The sequence below is a fragment of the Rhineura floridana genome, chromosome 13 (assembly GCF_030035675.1).
Source record: "Rhineura floridana isolate rRhiFlo1 chromosome 13, rRhiFlo1.hap2, whole genome shotgun sequence".
Classification (NCBI taxonomy): Eukaryota; Metazoa; Chordata; class Lepidosauria; order Squamata; family Rhineuridae; genus Rhineura; species Rhineura floridana.
In genome coordinates, this window is record NC_084492.1 from 32,944,943 (window position 1) to 32,965,407 (window position 20,465).

The following is a 20,465-nucleotide window of genomic DNA, read 5'->3' on the forward strand; positions in this document are numbered from 1 at the left end:
CAATTTCGGTTCTCTCAGTTTCCTACTTTTCTAATGTTAAATTCAGTTCTCTACATTTTTGCAGCAATCTGCAAATTCTTTTTTTCAAAATCCTCATAAAATTTTTCCACCATTTTAGTGTGAATTTCTCCAAATAAACACATTTTTGTAGGCAGCTTTGGCAAAGGTACACATTTCTGCAAGCCATTTCTCATCACATCATGTCTTTTTGCATGTTATTTTCACTCATGTATTCATTTTATGCACACTTTCCCCTAATATATGCATTTTTATAAATATAGTTTAGTTGGCGAACTGCATCCCAAAATTCTAATAAATGTGAATTTCAAAGAACGGCTATGTTTCAGTTCTCATATTGTTTTAGAAAGTGCGAATTTGATAAATTCTGCTTGAAATGTGAACTGCATCAAAATCCTACCCATCCCTAGTTAGATATAACCATATTTGGTTATGAAAAAAGAGACAGGGATTTGATGAATAATGTTCAGTTGCTGATTGGTACAATCAGTGCCCCCTTCCTTCCCAGTCCTCCCAGTTCAGTGTGGTTGCAGGAAGCCAGATTTCGACTGGACATCAGGAAAAACTTCCTAACTGTTAGAGCCATACGACAATGGAATCAATTACCTAGAGAGGAGTGGGCTGTCCGACCCTGGAGGCATTCAAGAGGCAGCTGGACAGCCATCTGTCGGGAATTCTTTGATTTGAATTCCTGCATTGTGCAGGGGGTTGGACTTGATGGCCTTATGGGTCCCTTGCAACTCTACTATTCTATGATTCTATGGTAGCGATATGCAAAGTGCTTTGCCACAGACTGGCTGTGAAACCCATTTTCCCTTTAATATGCCACCAGTCAACTTTCTGGTAAGACCTTTTGCAAAAAATAAATCACAGTACAGGAAGAGGAAGAAATAAAGAAGCAGTGAACAAGAGCCACCACATAGGCAAACCCACACACATTCTTTCAATTTCTAAAGGGAAATTTGACTCTGGCCATAGAACAAAGAGGAAAGAAACCCAAGTAGGAGAAAATCAAAGAAAAAGTGATGTGGATTCAAGGAGATCAGATGGTGCACTTATTGCAAGTTGGAGGCCTTCAATCAGTCAAATGAAAGGCACATTTGTATTAAAATACCTACAAGGCCAAGAGAGAAAGCCTTGATCAGGTGTATAAGATTTAAGTTACCACTCTCTTGCTGAGAGATATAGAGCTACCTTCCAGACTATCTGTTCTCAATATTAAAACTGGGGGTGCGGGGGTGGGGTTCTGCCACAAACAAAAGATGAAAGGTGGCTTTTCCCTCTGCAGTGCTGGACATTCAGTTAAACATGCTGTTTCTACTCTAGGTTGCACAGAAATGCAAATTACTTATATTCCAAGGAGATAAAAATTACATATACAAATGTACTTTGGAATAGAATAAAGAAGAAAAATAGCAATGTGGTATGTAGCGATGGGATCCGTTGGCCGACCCCAGTTCACAAGCATTCCACCAACCTAACAGGCTGGCATCGATTCGAGTTTGTTCTGTGCCCGCTAGCCACTGCTTTTACCAATCTGTTGTTTTCCTCGCTTGGAAAAAATATTGATATTAATATTGATATTTTGAAAGGGAATATTGATATTTTGAAGGAAATATCAATATTTATTTTTAAAATACTAATATTTTGAAAGAAATGTCAATATTTTAAAAAGGAAATGCCAATAAATTATCATTCTTACAATTGTTGTTTTAGAGGCAGATTTGTTTTTTTTTAAGTCCATTTTCAAAGATTTGCTACATTAAAATCAGATCGTCAGCGACTGAGAATAAGCGAATTAATTTAAAATTCTATATCAAATCTGAATTCACAGAATCCTAGTACATCCCTAATGGTATGTGACCTGTGAAGTGAGAACAATACCTCTTCAAGGCTGTAGCAATGGGGTGCAGAGAGACATGACTGCCAAATTCAACAAGCTTTGATTTATACCCAGGGGTGAGTGTAAGTGGCCTGGGCAATGGTTGAAGATGATGGGAGTTGTATATCAGCAACTTTGGTTTGGCGGTGACCCATGACAGGGCCTTCTTGGTGGTGGTTCCCTAGTGCATCAGTTTCCCTCATTATTAACTTTTAGGAGAAATTGAAAAACATTCCTGTTTTTCCAGGCATTTGATGACTGAGAGACCTGTCCCTGGACAACCTGAAATTATTAGTTTTCACTGTTCTAGGCATAGTGGAGGGAGAGGAAAACACCAGTAAGGCATGGAAAAACCTCTTACAGCTTGCAAATTAGCTGTTTCCATATAAATGTCACCCCCGCCCCCAACAGAGCACAATCCCAGTGGTGGCTCATGCCCACTGGGGCTAGTAGGGCAAAAGGCAAGGAGGCCAACAGTAGGTGGAGCCAGAGCCAATGACAGGAAGAGCCAACTAATTCTAGTTTTGTCCACATCCTCTTCCCTGCTGAGGAATACAAGGGCAACACTGAGACTAAGGAGGAGGGAGCTGACAAAGACTGCCACTTCTTGACTGGTTGTAAGTAAGAAGGCAGGCAGGTGGGAGTTGGCTGAGGGCAGACTGAGGTTGGTGGGGCAGTACCCCATTTGCCCTAATGAACCAGTCTCCACTGGGTCCAGTACAAATTCACACACATCATTCTCATTCTCTCCTTCATGCACAACACAGAATCAGATGCATGAAACAAGATCCCTGTAATTTTCAGTTAGGAACTGAGCTGGGATTAGGAATGGAGGAGGAATCCATTTTAAATAGATTTATACACAGAAATTGATGGTTCTGACCCAATCAGGTTTTGCCTGCATTGGGACCACCTCTTGCATTGACCACCCTCTTATCTCCAAATCACTCATGAACTATTAGGTGGTTGTTGCTTTTTTTTTTTTTTAAAGGCATAACTACCCTGAACATGCCTGATCTCATCTGATCTCGGAAGCTAAGCAGGATCAGGCCTGGTTAGCACTTGGATGGGAGACTGCCTGAGAATATCTGGTGCTGTAGGCTTAGAGGAGGGCAATGGTAAACCACCTCTGAATACCTCTTACCATGAAAACCCTATGAATATCAAAAAAAGATTCATAGGGTCTCCATAAGTCATAATCGACTTGAAGGCACATAACAAAAACAATTATATGCAAAATGTTGATTATATGTATATATATTAAAGAGTTTATTTCTGCTGTATAACGTTAGAAGTATATTAATGCATAGGTATTTTTATACAGTTATATGCCAGGGGTTCCCAAACCGCAAGATTCATTCAGGTGGTCTGTGGTGTCTGTAAAAATACAATTACAAACCTACAACAACTAACACAGCACATTACAATTGCTACCATAGGCAGAAAAATCATTAATTGGCCCTCCTTCAAGAATTTTCAAGTGGTCCCGGGGGGCGGGGAGTTTGGGAAACACTCTTTATATGCGCTGTTTCTGTTTGTGTGCTGGTTACTTTAAGGACTCTGGAGTGGGCATTCCATCTAATGGTCCCACAGTATGGTTACAAAAACAACACACAATTAAAATAAGTAAAATAAACTTCATTAAAATCATAAGATAAAACCACAAAAACAACTAATATCAGAATAACAAAATAACAGCACTGCAATATCCACTATGTTTATTATATATGTATAATATGGGCAAGAATTGTTTGTATTTTTTAGTGGAAATATATGTATATTAAATTAATCACAATGGGAAGTATGAATAGATAAGACAGAAAAGAAAGGTTGGCATTTAGTCTGCTTATTCTGTCTCTCTTCACAAGTTCCATAGTGTGCCGCATAGAGTTTCCAAGCTTCTGATCTTCAATGTCAAATCTCTTAGCTATTAAGAGTTCCATAAACTTGCATATGTTAATGGTGTATTGGGGGCCTCTGTTCCCTCATGTATATATTTCAAACCAGACTGGATAAAAAGCGTCTTTTCTTGAGATCCCACTGTGCAAGCAAACTTTTTGCGTTAGCTGTTCTGACATGGCCAGAAACCAGACTTTGTCACACAAAATTTCCATTGCGGTTTTATCCATGTACTTCCAAGCCCACAACTACAAGACTGGATATTTCCTTAGGCATTTCCTGAGTACTGGTGTGGCTTCACCAGTCAAGGGAATTAAAACATTCTTCCCAGTCGGCTCTTCCTAGCAGTGAATGAATCCTCTAGGAAAGAAACTCCTTTTAAAGAAGGCTTTTTTAAAAAGGTAAAACTGACCAGATTTGCTTTCAAGTCTGTGCCTTTCCTTTAAGGTGAAATTGACAAGTCTGTGCCTTTGCTTTGCTATCCATAAACTTTCTAGCCTGTGCCTTTGCTTTAAGGTGAAACTGACCGGCTTGTGTCTTTGCTTTGCTATCAATAAACTGACAAGCCTGTGCCTTTGCTTTGCTAGGGTGAAACTAGCAAGACTGTGTATTTGCTTTGCATGAAAGAGATCTCTTGCTTTCTCCCAGGGCTGGGGAGGAAACGATCCAATGCGATTCAGAGGGGGACGGTGCCAGGGAGGGGAAGGGTACCCTGTAGGCTGCCCCTACCATCTATGAGTGGGTGTAGGAACCTATCCCTATTCTTTCCATGTTATTTCTACCTCTGGTAACTTCTCTGTTAAAGAAGTAATGTCCAGGAATGTACCGTTAACTGAGTAATGGCTTCCTGTTCAAGCTGGGTCTTCGCCTGGTCTGATAATCTTTCCTTACTCTTAGCCTGGCTTCTGGTTCTGACTCTTGCCTTAAAGCTCTATCACTCCCAGATTTTAGATTCAAGTTTTCTAGAGCCCTTAACAGCTGCCTATGACTGGAGTCAATAAGCTCCTCCCTCCCTCTCCAGACTTCAGTAGGCTGGCCACGTACCCAGGGGAGGTTGCTCCATTATCTCGAGACTGGATTACTGCAATGCGGTCTATGGGGATGCTCTTGGACATGGTCCAGATGCTCAAGCTGGTGTGGAATGCAGTGGCTAGACTGCTGATGTCACTGGACAGCCAACAGCATGGGACACCCTGCTAGAACATCTGCACTGGCTGTGCATGTCTTATCAGGCCAGGTTCAAGGTTCTTGTGATGATTATATACAAAGTCCTGAACAACTTGTGACTATGATATCTTAAGGACCATCTAAGCCCCTATATTCCAGCTTGATATTTAGTATCATTTGGAGGAGCACATTTAGTCACACACACCCCCATGTTTCAGAAGCCTGATTGGCTTCAACTAGATGTCAGGCATTTAGGATCATCACTCTTATGCTGTGGAATATCCCAGCACAGATTCAGCAGCCACCCTCACTTTTGACTGTCAGGCACCTCTTGAAGATTTGTTTATGCCAACAGGCCTATGCAGTTGTTCAAAAAAATCTTGAGTAGCCAGTCATTTTAATGATTGCTCTGTACAGCTTTTAAAAGTTTTTTTGTTTTTAAGTTGCTGTATACTAGGAAAGGAAAATCTGTCAATTTTGGTTCTTTCTATTGCTCAGTTTTCCAATCTTAATTCTGGTTCTCCACATTTCTACAGAAATTTGCATTTTTTTAAAAAAAACCATTCACCAACATTTTAGAGCAAATTTCTCCTAACAAAAACATTTTTGTAAGCAATTGTTCATTATATAATGCATTTTTGTACTCTGTATATTTTATACTTTGTATATTTTCACTCATATATTCATTTTTATGAACACTTTCCCCTGCATTTTTGTCACCATAGTTTGGTTGGTAAACTGCACTGTAAAATTTGAATAAGTGCTAATTTCAAAGTTTTCAATTCTCATATTTTTTCGGAAAGTACAAATCTGATAGACAGTTTAAAATACAGGCTTTTGACTGGTACGGTCTACATTCACACCAGACATTTATTCCACTGTTATTCCACTTTAAACAGTTATGGCTTCCCTCAAAGAATCCTGGGAAGTGTAGTTTATGAAGGGTGCTGAAAGCTGTCAGAAGGCTCCTGCTTCCCTCGTAGAGCTACAATTCTCAGAGTGTTCTGGGAAGAGGAAATTGCTGTTAAACCACTCTGACAAACTGTAGTTCTGTGATGAGAATATGGGTCTCCTAACAATTCCAAGCAGGCTTCACAAACTACACTTCCCATGATTCTTTGGGGGAAGCCATAACTGTTTAAAGTGGAATGATGGTGGAATAAGTATCTGATGTGAATGTATATCTCGTTATTGCAAGAAGCCTTGCAGAATGGTGACATATATATATTTTAAATAAATACAGTTCTTCCACAAGGGATGGCATCATTGGAGGCCCTCAGCAGAGTCTCTCCTTGCTTTGTGTGTGTGTGTATTGGTATTCCCCCCCCCCTAAAAGCTCAATTAGAGGGTTTTTTCAAGGAGTTGGATGATATATGAGCTCTTGAGAAATGCTATTTAGGCTGTTTTCACTGATGCTTTGCAAATGCTTAAAGTAGATAAAGAGCCCAGAAAGGCAACCAGCACTGACAGCCATGTAACCCAGTGTCTGTTAGCTGATCCATGCAGTATGGCTGTGGTTAGATGTACAATTCTCCCACCATTTCCCTGGAGGCTGACTTGCCTGGTACTCATAATACCGGCTTAGATATCTGGATGCTTTGCTGCAAGATGAATATTAATGAGCGAGAATACTTCCTGGCAATAGTGGACATTTAAGGGTTAGCATCTTGTAATTCTGGCTCTTTCCCTTTAAGAAGGAACCCAGAGGAAATGCTTACCTTGGCTGCTTTCTCTGCCCATTGCATATTTCTTTGTCACATTTCATCAGATGAAAAGAGAATATTTTCTACATAATGTTTTGCTTGACTCCTGTATTCTGCACAAATCATTTGCATTGCACCATGCCTGGGGTGGTCCTACACTCCAGTATGTTTGTTTATACAAGTATTTATGTACCACCCTCTCCCAAGACATCAGAGCAGCGTACAGTAGGGATGGGCGAGAAATTTGATCCAGTTCTCATTTCAAGCCAAATTTATCTTTCCAGCATGGCAAAGGAGTCAGAAACTATGAGAGCTGAAGTCTTGCCACATCTGGAAAGTCATGTGTTCCGTATCACCACTTTTAAGGGGAGTGCAATCCCAATCAGAACATGGGACAGACAGTGTGGTATAGTGGCTAGGGTGACCTGGGGGACCAGGGTTCAAATCCCCATGCAGCCATGACGTTCACTGGGTGACCTGGGGCCAGCCACTGTCTCTTAGCCTAACCTAGCTCACAGGTAAAATAGGAAGGGGAGACCTATGTACACCACATTGATCTCCTTGGAGTAAAGGTGGGGTATAAATGTAATAAATAAATAGACAGATGCCCAAACAGATGAACCACCTACCCACAGAATCGCCATCTGATCAGGACTGGACTAAGTCTCAGGGTATTGGCGCTGATCCAGAGCACTACTTGTTCCATGCCCCAGTTCATCACTGCTATTGCCTCACCTTGATCTGATGAGAAAAAGAAAGAGGGGGACATGAGCCAGATTGCTGGTCCACCTAGCTCTGTGTTTTCTACACTGACTGGCAATGTCTCACCAGGGTTTCAGACATGGGGCATTCCCAGCCTGACCTGGAAATTGCAGACACTGAATCTGCAACCTTCGGCATGAAAAACAAATGCTGTACCAGTAAGCTACAGCCGTTCCTCAAGCATGCTGATGGCACCTCAGTAGAAACCTCTGGACGACGTCTCTGAGCAGTTTCAGTGGGTTGCATCCAAAGTTAGTCCTACACAGGGTAGACCCATTGAAGTTAATGAGTCATTAATTTCAGTGGATCTGCTCTGAGTAGGACTATGTTGGCTACAACCCAGTTAGTTGTTAAACACCGTACGGCACAAGACTGAACCCTGTGAGACTCCATAGAATAAATACATAAGGCCAAGCAGTCATTCCCTAGCACCACCTTCTGGAATTTGTCCATGACTTATTTGGCACATGGTTTCTGTCTTGCAGCATGTGGACATGTGGAAGCCTATGGCTAAGGATCATATCATTGAGAGGACAGAACGTGGTATCTGGAATAGGGAATCTTGCTCCCAAAGCTCTGGAATGCTCTACCCTGAGAAGCCCACTCTGCTTCCTCCCTGATGGCATTCCAGAGACTTTCAAAAATCATCCTGTTCCAGACAGCCTTTGGGAAGGACTGAAGGCTGAGCTTGAAACTGATTTTATTCTCCCACCCCCATTTTTCATTTTACCTCTTTTGTCCCCTTTTAATATCACTCTCCTAGATTTCTTAACTGTATGTTATGTATTTTATCTATTTTAATGCTTTTTTGTGTTTCTGTTGCGTAGGATTTTATTGTGAGATGCTCTGAGTGCCCTATTTTAGGGTAGAAAGGTGGGATAGAAATATTTCAAATAAATAAATATTCATTTTCATATACCGCACAGATTCCTGTGTATTGCTCAAATCAGACCACCTCTGTGGGTTTTGCAAAACCTTTCCCTTGCTCAGCTTGCTCAGCTGCGGGAATCAGCACTTATGTCTTCTTATCTATGTGCATAAACTCAGAGTCCGTAAACACGATCCCACCCAGTAATGGCGATTTGATTTTCTTCATTATTTGGGAAAAGAACAATAAGCACGTTAGATTTTTTTTTTTAATAGTTTGTTAGAGAGGTAGAGTTGGGAAGTAATGACTTTAATCAGAAACATCTGATCCCATGGTATGTCCTCGGTTGGGCTGTAAGTGTGGCCAAACCCCAGAAGCTTTATCTGTGCCTAAAGGACATTCCTCTGATGGGGGAAGGTTGAGAAGGCTCTTTGTGGGATATACTTGGGCACTTCAAAGGCTCCACAAGCTGTAGCAAATTGCTCTCTCTTGCAATGTGGTTCAGCTTTCGGCATTCTTAGCAGCAGTCTAGAACACTGTCAGCTCCTCCTCTCCGCCTTAACACAAACCTCACAGATTTGCAGAGGCAAGGAGAAAATCCAATACCCTGAAGGTATGCTGAAGAGCAGCAATTAAAGCACGAGGGTACTATTTGGTACAAAAGGAATGAGGAACCTTAGGCAAGGGGCCTGAAATGTGCCTCCCCCGGCCTCTCTAACTGGCCTTCAGGAATCTCCCTGGGCAACACCTGTTCCCCAGCCACACCCCTACCTTTCCGGCTATGTAATGTGAGTAGGAACTAAAGTGATCTAGAAATGGTTGTGCAGAGGGCATCAGTTCTGGCTGAGACCAGTAAGAAAAGGAAGTCAAGGGCTATCTGACTAGTTTCTGGTTTGCATATTGTTTTGCAGTAGCACACAGCTAAGTAAAGTTTGCTTCTTCTAGTCCAGTCTTTGTGGATCATTTATAAACTTGCCAATACTACAGGCTGCACCCCTCAGCGTTTTGCACCCTCCTTGAGTGTTTTTGCTGGTTGGGATGTGTTGTTGAACTCAGATAATGGTTCTTGCTTGTCTGGATGGAGGATAGAGAGGGATGTATGAGCAAATTAATAGTTATTGCTCTGCTCACTTTTGTCTCTGGCCCTGGTCACATCCACATAGGTCCCGAAAGATTGCCTGCAAGGGAATGCCACCCTTTTGGTGAGAAATGTGCACAGTGATACACCATGCTGGTATAAATGTAAGTAGCGGAGTGGTCCATCCAGTGCAGCAAAGCCATGATGCCATCAATTAATCTACAGTAGAAGGAATGGTCTATTTAAAACTGACTAATTAGTTCACAAGGTTTCATAATGCAACATACAGAAATAGTAAAAACAACACCAAGTTGGAGAATGTTGTGCTTATACTAGGGCTGCATTCAGACAGCCGTTTATTCTGTTTTCCTGATGTTTCATTACCTGCTAATTTCCACATTTTATTTGATATTTCACATGATGTCAAAACTGCTTCTGGAAATCAAGTGGATATAGTGGAAGTTTAGTGCTCATTCCCGTGTTAGTTGCTTCCAGAAAAAAAATTGTTTGCAACCCCATTAACCCAGAAAACGTGGGAGTCAATTGATGAAATTTGGGGCAGTAGACTGGCATACAGTTATTTCCTGTCGTTTTCCTGGAGGAATCATGGGGGAACAGAAGTGTGCATGTGCAGAAGGGTTGGAGAGGAGGGACATGCCCAATGACGTTCATTGTTGTGTCACACCACCCCCACTGGTGTGAATGAAATTTAGTGCGACATGTCGGTATTTCAGTCAAAAAGGTGCAGTTCCATAATGTAACAAGTACTGCACTGTGAAAGGGATATTAGAAATCATGACACAAGCACTACCCTTATATTCAGTAAAACTAGTACAATAAGCCCCATGTCTGAATGCAGCCTAAATAAAAGAATCCCAAAATGTAGGGCAGTGGGTCTATAGAACCAATCTCATTCCAGATGTTGCTAGAATACAGTTCCCATCATCCCTGGACAATGGCCATGCTGGACAGAACTGATGGGATTTGGAGTCCATTTGGAGGAACATAGGTTCCCTATCCCTGAAGTTAGAGATCAACTATATATATATATATATATATATATATATTATACAGCCACGAGAGTGGCTGTATATTATAGTCAGAAGGGCTTTTTCGCGTTCTACCATATTAAATGAAAATACCCCCCCACTCCTTTCTGGTGCTTTGTATAGTCCCAATTCAAAGCAAACACAAGTCTTATACTGTTGGATTCAGAATCGCTTGCTCTACAACTCTGGAAGTTTTCCTGGTGATACACAACCCCCCCACGGAGAATCCACAGGTTAAAGTGAAAAATGGGAGGAAAAAAAACTAGAAGCCGTTTGGACTTTTTTTTCTTGAAATTGACATAATCTGTTGTCGTTGATTACAACTCAGAGATGACTGTAAGGTATCCCTAATCAAATCCCCGAGCTTGCCCCATACACAGTACTTCATCTGAAGTAGGTTTAAATTTAAAAAAGGGCATGGTTTATTTTTAATTAAGTGATTAAAAATGCCTTATAGTGGGTTATAACGTACCGCATGCACAGAAGAAACACTTCTTTCATTTCACTCTTTCTTCCCCTCCCCTTCCAGTTACTTGGAAGAAGCAGGGGAAGTCTGCTTCTGTGATTGGTGGGCAACAGACATGTGACTCACACTGGCCTTCTGCTGAGCTTGAATCTGTGTGAGGAACCCAGAGAGAGAGAGAGAAAATGGCTGAAAATGGAGGGAGAAAGCAGCAGCAGATGGGAGGTGAGTGGGAAAGAGTCAAAAAATGGGGGGGGGGACTTTCTTTCTGTTGTTCTCCAGTCCTGTTTTAAAGCAATTAGGCAGGGCTTACTTAGGTATTACAGTTTTTTATTATGTAGGAAACTAATAGTAATTTGTTTAAAATTAATACTGATTTTTTGCAATGACCAAGTGGTTTGACAATAAAGTATTATATGGCTTCCTCTGTAAGTCTGGACCCCTTAGATGAGATGGCCATAGCAACAATAATAAACTTCTCTTGGACGCGGCTCCTGATTATAAATGTCTACCTTCCAGTGTGTAGACAAAAAAAATCAGCAAAGACAATTATAAAAAAACTTGAAGAATACATAGAAAATTTAATAGTCCTTTTTCCAGATGCTATGATCATACTAGCGGGTGACTTTAATGCTAGGATAGGCTCCTCTGATGAATCTCTCTATTCTCGCTACAATGAACCGGTGCCAATAACTTTATACCAGAACTCTATTCCAGGCCAGCAGTCAAAGGATACTGGCACTAACCCCTCTGGTCTTTACTTGATGAAGATGCTAAATAATCTTAATATGATTACATCAAATGGGCGGGTTGATGGAGATATCCCTGGCGAATTCACTTTTCTAGTCGGATCTAGAACTTCCACTATTGACTATTTTAATGTTTCACAAGAACTTTTGCCGGCCATCTCTGGTTGTTCTGTGGAAGCGCGCCCTGAAATTTATTTATTTATTTATTTAATTAAGCTTATATACCGCCCGACTAGCAACAGCTCTCTGGGCGGTGAACATTAAAAATACAATAAAAAATAACACAATACAGTATATCAAAATACAAAATTGTACAAAAAACTGTACAGTCTAAAATCAAATTATAATAATTTAAAATTAACAGGAATTAAAATGCCTCAGAGAAGAGAAAGGTTTTAACCTGGCGCCGAAAAGATGATAGTGTCGGTGCCAGGCGCACCTCCTCAGGGAGACCATTCCATAGTTCAGGGGCCACCACTGAGAAGGCCCTAGATCTTGTCACCACTCTCCGGGCTTCCCTATGAGTCGGAACCCGGAGGAGGGCCTTCATAGTAGACCGTAGTGTACGGGCCGGTTCATATCGGGAGAGGCGTTCCGACAGATATCGTGGTCCCACGCCGTATAAGGCTTTATAGGTAAGTACCAACACTTTGAATCTGGCCCGGAAGCATATTGGAAGCCAGTGCAAACGGGCTAGCACAGGTGTTATATGCTCAGACCGCTTAGTTCTTGTTAGCAGTCTGGCCGCCGCATTTTGCACTAGCTGTAGCTTCCGAATCGTCTTCAAAGGTAGCCCTACGTAAAGCGCATTGCAGTAGTCCAGACGCGAGGTTACCATAGCATGTACCACTGATGTGAGGTCCTCCTTACTCAGATAGGGACGTAGCTGGGCTACCAACCGAAGTTGGTAGAACGCATTCCGGGCCACCGAGGCTACATGAGCCTCAAGTGTGAGGGAAGAGTCTAAGATGACTCCCAGACTACGCACCTGTTCCTTTAGGGGGAGTGTAACCCCATCCAGGACAGGGTATATATCCACCATCCGATCAGAGAGTGACCATTTACCACTTGCTCTTTCGCTGTCCTGTGGCAACAAGAATATCTTTGCAGAACAAGCTCCAACTTCTGTCGTAGAATTTGAAAGAAGTACCATTCGGACCAGATGGTCCCCTCATCTGGATGCCGATATAAAGAATCTGCTAAACTCTGAGTGCTGCCTTTCACTTCGTAACAAACTTATAGCTTCTTTGCCTACTCAATTGCTTCTTGATACACTTCATCAATTGACACAAGTTCTACAAAAAAGTTTAACCAGCTCCCCAAAATACAGCTGTTGTCGATCCATTTGGCAGTCTAAATCGTGGTGCAATTATGACTGTGTCGCTCAAAAAAAACTACTAACAGAAAAGTACAGAGCGTACAAAGACACAAACTCTCCCGTCTTATTTCTTCAAATGCTGGAAGAGAAGAGGCGATATAAACAACTACTAAAAACCAAAAAGTCTATAGCTCAAACAGAAGACTGGCAACGTTTATTGAAAGCATCCAGAGAAAAAGATACATCATCCTTTTGGAAAATGGTTGCTAAAGGCTGGCCCCATTCGTCAACTACCTTGGACTACCACATCTCAGTAAACACCTGGGAAGATCACTATACAAAGCTCTTTTCCGGAGTACAACCTTGCATTAAATCTATCGAACTACATCACCAAGATCTTCCAGAATGCCCACAGGTCACCCCAAAGGAAATTGGCTGCCTAATAACGAGATTAAAAGCAGGAAAAGCACCTGGTTCGGACTGTATCCCAGCTGAACTTTACAAAGCCAATGTGGACTGGTGGGCCCCGGTATTAGCTGCCCTATTTTCTTATATCAACTCAAATATCACTATTTCAAGTGATTGGGGTTTAGCGATAGTAATACCGATCTTTAAAAAAGGCTCCAGAGTTGATCCAGCTAACTATAGGCCAATTAGTCTACTGAATATCATTAGTAAAATTTATACCACCTATTTAAATGATAAACTTATATCCTGGATGGAACAAGAAAACATCCTTGTAGAAGAACAGGCAGGATTCAGAGCTGGATGTTCTACATCCGACCATGGTCTTATTTTAAACCATTTAATAGAAAAATATACTTCATCCACCAACGGTGCTCTTTACGTTGCTTTCATTGACTTTAAAGCAGCCTTCGATTCTATATCACGATGTAAGCTCTGGGATAAGTTGGAGTCCACCAATATTGACAGGCGCCTATTAGCCTTGATTCAATGTTTATACAAATCTACTTCCTTGCGAGTTAGATGTGATAGAGCCGGCCATCTAACAAAAGACATCCCAACGCCTAATGGCGTCAGACAGGGATGTATCTTGGCACCTTCATTATTCAATATATATATAAACTCCCTGGTTAGTTACCTATCACCGCATGGCTCACACTATCCCAACCTGGCTGGGAGACAAATCCCAGCACTTCTATATGCTGCTGATGTGGCCCTCCTTTCATATTCTCAAATTGGCCTGAGGCGTCTCCTAAGGGCGCTAGCCAAATATTCCAAAAAAGAGCAATTGGAAATTAATTATGGCAAATCAAAAGTTATAGTTTTTTCTAGAAGAAGGCCAAAACATCTTTGGCAGATTGATGGACATCCCATAGAACAGGTTCCACTTTTTAAATATCTGGGAATGGTATTCCATGCTTCAGGTTCCTGGCAGCATCATATAAACTATGCTGTTTTAAATGCCCACAAAACCACCAAGGCACTCCTTTCCTTTTACTACAACAAAGGTGGTCAACATGCCCCCTCAGCAATACAGATTTTTGAAATTAAAGTAATTCCCCAACTTTTATATGGAGCTCAAATAGGCTTTTTTACTAATTTGGCCCCACTTGAAAAAGTGCAGACAAAATTCCTAAGGGCAATTCTTGGTACCCCTACTTGTGTTTCAGATTCCAACATACGATTAGAAGCTGGTATCATAACTCTAGAAGCCCGTATTTGGCTAGCTAAGATTAACCTATGGCTGAAAATCTTGTTTATGCCTGTGGGCCTTACCCCTCTCATTCTAAATGATGTCTTTTGTTCTAGATGGCTAAAATCTGTAATCGACAAAATAGCCTTATTAGGGTTTTCCATACCGGTAATACTCTCATGGGGCCTTATAAAAGCAAAAGCACTGATTCGACAAAAATTATATGATATAGAACTTCAAAATCATTTAACACAGGTAACATCTGCTTTTAATTCTGGTTACAATCAAAAAGTATTTTCTATACCTCGATATTTGTTTAACCTAACCGTTCCTAGATACAGGAGGGCTTTTACTTTAGCAAAATTCAACGTGCTGCCATCAGCCCTCCTACAGGGCAGGTATAAGAAAATCGCCTATCCTGAAAGAGTCTGCCCGTGTGGTGCTAAAGTAGTAGAAACGGTTACCCATGTGTCACTCCACTGTCCCTTTTATTATGATTTACGTACCTTATTCTTAGCTCCGATCCTAAAACAAATCCCCCTTAAAGATGAAAAAATGATTGTACATTATCTCCTAGCGGACATGACCCTTCAGGTTACACTAAAGGTGGCTAGTTTTTGTGCAGCAGCAATTCGCACTAGAAAGCTTCTAACATCATTAAACACTTCACAGTAGTGTCTAGCACAGAGAAATTAATGGATACTAAACTTTTGAGCTCTCAGCTCCTATTGCTAAATGCTATTTTTATCCTTCTTAGTATAAAATGAAATTATAAATTTAATATTTATATCTTAGAAATATTACTGGGAAATTGTTCCTGTTTTCTGTATATATTCTACTTTTTATTTATTTATTTATTTATTTATTTATTTATTTATTGTATTTGTACCCCACTCTTCAGCCAAAAAGGCTCCCTGAGTGGCTTACATACCATCAATTAATACAGAGTGTTTTGTACACTCTGGCTGGTCTTTGACTGTAATAAAGATACTTTGTAACTTTATATGGGCTGTATGTATTTATACATCTGCAGTGTGTTATGGAGTCTTTCTAACAACTCTGTGATTGGTTTGGTGATTGGAAACCAAGACAACTCACAACAAGAAATAAATCCCCTTAAAATCCAATAACCATAAAGCAAGAATAAACAGTTGGAAAACAGCCTAAACAGGCATGATTCTGAATTTTGGGTTGGGTGAATGAAGTTTATTTATTGTTTGATTTATATCCTGTCCTTCCTCCCAGTAGGAGCCCAGGACAGGAAACAAAAGTACTAAAAGCACTTTAAAACATAATAAAAAACAGACTTTAAAATCTATTAAAACATCTTTGAAAACATTTTTTAAAAGCTTTAAAAAACATTTTTTTTAAAAAAAGAAAAGGCTTAAAACATATTAACAAGCAATTCCAACACAGACTCAGACTGGGATAAGGTCTCAGCTTAAAAGGCTTGTTGAAAGAACAAGTTCCTTATCACTTGAGGCTGTAGTTCTCTGCACACTTCCCAGTTTAGTACGCCCCATTGAATACATTGGGACTTGCTTCTGAGTAAACAAACATTGGATTGCACTATACATATCAATTACAGATTGTGTAATTAATAAACATATTTGATAGTCATGTTTATATAAATATTTCTTCATACTGCGTCCCAATGAGTATTTGATTTCACACTATGGTTGTAGATGATTTTTTCTCTACATTTTAAGTGTGCCCTTCTTCCTTGGGGTGGTCATGGTACTCTGTTGTTTTCATCTTGAGGGGAAGATGGGCTGAGAGATGGTGAGTAGCACATGGTCACCCAGTATACTTTATAGCTCATTTCCATTTTGAAAAAATAATTAAAACAATTTACATGCAGGCAAAGTTGATTAAGTAGATCAACACATTTAAAGCACATCCAATTCACATTTAAAGCCCATGACTTCGCCTAAAGAATCCTGGGAAGTGTAGTTTCCCCCTCACAGTTATAGTTCTCACCACCCTTAACAAATGAAAATTCCCATGATTCTGTGGTGGGATTCATGTGCTTCAAATGGGTGTTGAATGTACTATAAATAAATGTTGTAGGTATGATGTGCACTCAAGAGTGAATTGCAAAGAAAATTTTTAAAAGATACTTTTTTAAACAGGGGGAGGGTTGTAGTTCATAGTTAGGGCATATGCTTTGTATACAAGGTCCAAAATTCAATTCCTGGAAAAGGCTATTGCCTGGAATCCTGGACAGCCAATGCTAGTCCATGTCATGAGTACTGAGTTAGATGGTACAAAGTGGCCTGAGTCAGTATAAGGAAGATTCCTTGGTTCCTAAAATTTGGAAGAGACTCAAGGGCCACAGTGACCCCAACATTTATTGATGTATTTTTATTTACAATATTTATATACCGCTTTAGTGTAAAAAATCTCAAAGGTGTTTACAGAAAGACTTAAAACAATAAAATTATTGGCAAAAGCGTTAAGGACAGATATTTTAAAAAGTTCAAAATAATAAAACCAACAATGAGTTAAAAACAGATTTAAAAACACAATAGCTTCTACATGCCTGGAGAGGCTTGCCTCAAGAAAACTGATTTTAGCAGGTGCTGAAAAGAGGCGTCTGCCTAATGTCAATAGGCAAGGAGTTCCAAAGCATAGGTGCTGCCACTTTACAGGACTGATTTCTTACAAGGGCAGAACAAGTACTATGTGGCACCCATAACATGGAAAGCACACCTTGAACTTGGCCTGGTAGCAAATCAGCAACCAATGCCGATTTCAGAGCAGAGGTGTAATATGCTGTTAGGATCTCACTCATGTTAGCAATTGTGCTGCAGCATTCTGCGTTAACTGCAGTCCCCAGGTCAGGTTGTGCTGCATGGGGATTTCTGTGACTGGCTGCTAGGATTTTTTTAGTTTGGGTTTTTGGTTATGAATCCTGACTGGTTGTGGGATGCGGAGTTTTCTGCCTTATTCATAGGAATCTTGTGGTTGGTATGGTATTGCATTTAGGAAAGTGTTACTGGCTTTTGTGTTGTTGTTTTTTCTATTTGATTTCACTTATCTTTAACCTCACTCTGTTACAGCCATAGAAGCAACAACAGTGGTTCCATGTGCTCAGGACAACCCCCTTAAACCCATTGATGATGCAGGGGCATCAAATATTTGCAGTTAGTGTAATACCATATTACACTAATGAGGTGGCCAAGTGGTTTTTCTGTTTGTGACCAGTAGTGGAGTAGCAAATTAAAAAGGGCAGGGTCTCTTCATGATAGTCACAGCCATGCCCCTCCTTCTTTTTTTGCTGCTGCGTTGAGAATAAGATCCTTTTTAATGCCTTCTCCTATAACAATAGACGTCCCTAGCTCAGTATTGACTGACAAGATTTCAGATAAGGATCTCTCCCAGCCCTAATTGGAGATGCTGGGTATTGAATGTGGGGACTTTTGCATGCAAAGCATGTTCTCTGCCACTAAGCCATGACCCTCTTGTAAAAATAAAGGCATTCTTGATGGTAATATAACATTTAAAATACACTGCTGAACTATTTCTGTTACTGCTGGTGCTAATTTGCACAGGATCCCATCTCTTACCTCCCAGATTAAAAAGCAGGGAAATTCACTAATTGGCAAAAAACCTTGCGGTTTAAGAATGTACCTATAGCCCACAGCTATTTCTATCAAACTTTAAAAAGCAGGGAAATTGGGCAGCTATAGTGAATGCACCAGGGGAGCAGGAGATCTGAACTCCTCTCTGAGATATTGGACTGCCCTACAAATTGGTCAAAATGCAAACACCATTTGGGTTGGTCTTTCACAGTCCAATCCACTTCCTGTGTAGCTTGGAAGAATTTGGTAACATGCGCCTCTGAGCATATGGTGAGTGGTGGCAACACCTGAAATCAGCCCAAATAACAGAAACAAGACATGTGCTGTGCTGATCTTGTTTTAGCAGGGAGGAAGCAACATTATTCAGACAGTTGATATAGTTCAGATGGTCACTTTGAATATGTCTGATTTCCTTTGCAATGTTAGTGAAGTTTCCTATAGGAAATCATTTTCTTTTGTTTCTATTTCTGCAAATATGTGTAGTACAGCAACACTTTGCAGAATTTACACTAAAAAAACTCCAAACATAATAATGGCACTGACTTCTGCAGAATAGTCTCCAGTGGACCTCAGGAGTGTGTCAATTTGCACAAGATAAAACAGTGGGAGGTGAAATATATTCTAACAAAATGCTAGGTGTGCTCTATGTTTTTAATTGACCGTGCCTACCTTGCCTTAAATGAAGTGGTTTAAACACAGCAGGCTGAAAACATGCATCCTCTTTTTCCCAACAGCTAGAGTCACTGCTGAAGTAGCAACATATTAGAATTAGTCTGATTTTACATCAAACTACAGTTTCAGATTCAACTCTTAAAGCACCCAAAATAGAAATAGAACATAACCTCCAATTTGAAACACAAAAGGCTGTCTTCACCATCATATGACACTGACCACTAAAAAGGCTTTGAAATTAATAAAAATAAATTTGACACAGATTTCTGGGATGAATAATGAGGAAAATAAAATGTTCTAGTTTAGATTCTCTGTACAAACAGTAGTAACACAGAAAAGAAGCAAAGTAAGAAGAACACCAACAAACATACAAAAACATAATTCTCTGTCTTTGGAGATTTCAGGTGTTGCCACCACTCACCATATGCTCAGAGGCACATGTTACCAAATTCTTCCAAGCTACACAGGAAGTGGATTGGACTGTGAAAGACCAACCCAAATGGTGTTTGCATTTTGACCAATTTGTAGGGCAGTCCAATATCTCAGAGAGGAGTTCAGATCTCCTGCTCCCCTGGTGCATTCACTATAGCTGCCCAATTTCCCTGCTTTTTAAAGTTTGATAGAAATAGCTGTGGGCTATAGGTACATTCTTAAACTGCAAGGTTTTTTGCCAATTAGTGAATATATATATATATATTGAACAAAAACCTATCAAAGCTAAGAGGACTCAGATGATTTGAGAAAGTAAATACCATATGCAAATGTGTGTTTCCCATTTCAGCTGGAGACCAGCATTAGTATTCTGAAAGCTGATTAGGAAGCCCTGCTCCCTTGCTAAAGCAATCAGTCAGAAGGAATATTTTGCAGTTTCAACAAAAACAGGGGTAAATATATATATTTGCAAGGGCTGGAGATCCCTTACCCAAACAGACAGAATCAAACAACACTGGGGCATGATTCAGGCATTCTAAAATCCACCACACAATGAGAGGCAGCAGGGATGAGTATGCTTGCTCAGCTTCCCCACTGCCAACTTCAGAACTGCGAGTGTGAGTGCCGATGTTGTGTAGTGGTTAGAGTGTTGGACTCTTTATTTATGAGGCCGGATCCTGCAAAGTTTAACCAGGAAGATGGGAAAGAAAGGAAAACGGTCAATAGGACTTTCGGTTCAGTCAATCCATCAGGATTTGGGGCATACTGGATTAAACAAGCCTATATGATGTGAAACATTTTCTCAATTATATAAGATTCTTGCCTGCTTTAAGGAACTTGGCATTTCAAATGAATCCAGGGACTTAAACACCTCACCCATCTGGATGGGAGACTGTGCCCTTGTATATATGCTTCTGTTAATGAAAGCATCTTGTCTCTTTTACTGAGAAAGCATGATTCATTAATCTTTCAGGATATAGTTAGTGTTCTGATATTTTTTTCAGATATTGTTTTATAGAGGGATTTGAAGTAGCTTTCCCTAGACAGCCTGAAAGATTATTCAGTGATTATAAGCAACTCAATACACTATGACAGCATTTTCATGCAAGGGACTTACAATCATGTTTCATTAATTCAGCTTGAATGAAGCCTCATTTTGGACCT

The 20,465-nt window shown here is 40.4% G+C and overlaps 1 pseudogene; it reads left to right on the plus strand.

Moving 5' to 3' along the window:
* Positions 1-2,884: 2,884 nt before the first annotated feature.
* LOC133369450 (5S ribosomal RNA) lies at positions 2,885-3,003 on the plus strand (annotated as a pseudogene).
* The last annotated feature ends 17,462 nt before the right edge of the window (positions 3,004-20,465 follow it).